Source organism: Rhinolophus ferrumequinum, chromosome 2 (genome assembly GCF_004115265.2).
Source record: "Rhinolophus ferrumequinum isolate MPI-CBG mRhiFer1 chromosome 2, mRhiFer1_v1.p, whole genome shotgun sequence".
Classification (NCBI taxonomy): domain Eukaryota; kingdom Metazoa; phylum Chordata; class Mammalia; order Chiroptera; family Rhinolophidae; genus Rhinolophus; species Rhinolophus ferrumequinum.
The window spans coordinates 97,851,961-97,854,977 of NC_046285.1; the positions used below are offsets into that span (position 1 = coordinate 97,851,961).

The window sequence follows — 3,017 nt, forward strand, 5'->3', positions numbered from 1 at the left end:
AGACTTTCAGTGGTTTTTCATTTTCTGCTGGTAAAATCCAAGCTCCTCAGTGTTGCCTTTAAAAAGGTCTCCCCAGAATGACTCCAGCTGAACTTTCCCTCTTCCGCCCACACAGACCCTTCCAAACCTACACGCCAGCCCCACAGGACGATTCCTCCTCTGCGATGGACCCTGCACTTCCACGCCCCGCCATCTCCCTCATGCTGCTCACCCAGCCTGCATGCCTTCCCCACCCCCATGGGTCCCAGCTCCCAACCCCCAATTATTTTTCTTCAATTTTTTTATTCACTGATAAAGTCCATTTCTAGATGTTCCTTTCTCTGGAATGCTTCATTTGCTTCATGAGTAAGCAAAGCCCTATAAAGAGTGGCTTCACCGAGTCCTCAGACTCAGATCCATCTTCATCTTGACTAATCTGGAAGTAATGAAGTCCGTCGGTCTCCTAGTCAGATACAACCACATGAAGCCAAACACGAAGACTGTTCTCCTTAAGGTATTTCTTGGTAAGGTACTTCAAATATCTTCTAGAGAACAGTTTCTCAGAAACAACCCTGATTTTGTTCGTGAAGCATTCGATGTGAGCAACGTTCCCCAGATTTCCAGTTTTTCCATTGACTTGAACTTTCTCCTGTAGAAACTGTGCAAAATTTCCAGAATCAAAAATTCCATCTTCTACTGGATGAGATAGGTCCAACTCAAACGTCCAGGTTGACTTCTTAGGGTTCTTGGCTTTCGGCGTGATCTTTAAGGTAGGACATGTGACCAGAGAGCCCCACACCTCAATTCTTATAAAACGTCTACTTATGCTGCAGGATCTGCTTCAAGGGCTAGGTACCCCACAAAGCGATCTTCACTCCTCCCTGCACAAAGTGGTCACCCTGCGCAGGGCTTGTACCCCACTTTGCTTACACAGATGTTCCTCGATTTATGATGGGACTACGTTCCAATCCACCCATCATAAGGTGACAATATCCTAAGTTGAAAATGCATGTAATACCCTGAACATCATAGCGTAGCCTCGCCTCCCTTAAACACGCTCAGAACACGTACCGCTGGGCAAAATCATCTAACACAGTGAAGACACTGGAGAGTATGGGTTATTGACCCTTGTGATCACGTGGCCGACGGAGCTGCGGCTCGCTGCCGACATCTCCTACCACATACCGTCAGCCCAGGAAAAGATCAAATTTCAAAGATCAGCGTAGGTTTCTACTGAGTTCGTGTCACTTTCACGCCATCATAAAGTCGACAACTCCTAGGTCGAACCATCGTTAAGTCAGGGACTGTCTGTATCAAGGCTTCTGTGTTAAGTACTGATGATCATGTCTCCCGACCCCAGCAAATTATAAGTTCCCTGACGACAGTAATCAACCCCAGTAAACCCAACAATAACTCCACTGCTTCACACGCTGTGAATCAATCAATGGATACGTACCGAAATCGGAAATGAGGAAACACAATTAAAACACTGGGAGAGAGTAGGGAGTCCAAACTGACCTTCCTCCCCACCTTAGAACCTGAGCAGACCCAACTGTAAACAGAGGCTTGGAGCACAGTAAGAACTTCCATTCTACCAACCTACCCGTTTCTCATTCCACCTGAAACCTAAGCCCCTGAACCCAGGAGTATTAACCTACTGCTGGTTTATGAGATGTAAATATTTCCCATAAAGCCAAGATAAACTTAGGAATTTATTTAATACACATGCCTCACCACAACCCATTAGTAACTAGAGTTGAAGTCTACAACACATGTAACAGCCTGAGAAGGCCTGACGGCAGGCATGCAAGGATCTTCAATGCTACAGTAGTACCTCGGTTTTTGAACGTAATCCGTTCTGGAAGACCGTTCGAGTTCTGAAATGTTCGAAAACAGCCGACAGCTAGGCCTCAGGATCTTGCACTCAGTGGAAGACGTGTGACGTGTTCGACTTCCGAGGCGTGTTCGAAAACCGAAGCATTTACTTCCAGGTTTACAGTGTTCGTAAACTGAAATGTTCGTCAACGGAGACGTTCGAAAACCGAGGTACTACTGTATTACAATTTGGGGAACCATTTTGGGACACCATTTTGGGACATTTTGGGCCTCTAAAGTGAATCACATTACCATTTCATCTAACCCAAGCAAGGATCCTGCTCTGCAGCTGAATCACCACAAGTCACAGGAAGAAAGGCATGGGCTTTAGGAGGAATTTCATCATACTATGCAGGAAGAAAGCTCTTGCCACCCAGCAGAGAACAGATGCAAACATTCCAGGACACCTGCAGGTCAGTTCACACCTCCGGTCCCTGTGCACGGGCCAGACGCTCAAGGCCACATTTCACCAACAGAGTCAGGGATGTGGTGGACATATTCCTGGTGGTTTCCAACAGGATGACCCAGGACAGTCTCACTGAAGAAGGAAGACGATAGAACCCACACCTGAAGGAGCAGATGGAGCACCTGGGGAAGAGTGCTCCAGGTAGAGGGAAGAGCCAGGACGCGGGCTTGCCTAGTATGTCTGAGCAACAGCCAGTGTAGAGCAAGCAAGGCGAGAACAGTAGAAGGGAGAGGGCAGCTCCTGTCGGCCCCACAAACCACTGAAAGCACTTTGGTTTTTATGCTGCAGGTTGAAAAGCACAGGGAGGTTTCGGGCAGAGTGTCACTGTCTGACCTAAAAGGTGACCTACAGTTACTGCTTTGAGATAGTACAATAGGAGGGCAAAACAAAAGCAGAGGGACCAATTCAGAGGTTGGTGCAATAACGCAAGGAGAAGGCTCCGTGGCGTCTACACCAGGACTAAACAGCTGCCGTCTTGATTGAGGGTTTTCTCACCAGCTACCACCATGGATTTAGGACTACCCAGGGGTGTCCACCTCTCCCACCCCAGTGGCTCCAGGCAGAGGCCCAGCGGCAGGCCCTGATGACAGACAGCACACGACTGAGACGAGAGGAGAAGGCTTTGCAGCTTTTCAGGCCAACTCCACAGAAGCTATTATCAGAAAGTAAAGCAATAAGCTTTGCCCAGCTTTAAACA

General features: G+C 47.9%; 1 pseudogene; it reads right to left on the reverse strand.

Moving 5' to 3' along the window:
- Window positions 1-304: 304 nt before the first annotated feature.
- LOC117033079 (60S ribosomal protein L22-like 1) lies at window positions 305-1,150 on the reverse strand (annotated as a pseudogene).
- Between the last annotated feature and the right edge of the window lie 1,867 nt (window positions 1,151-3,017).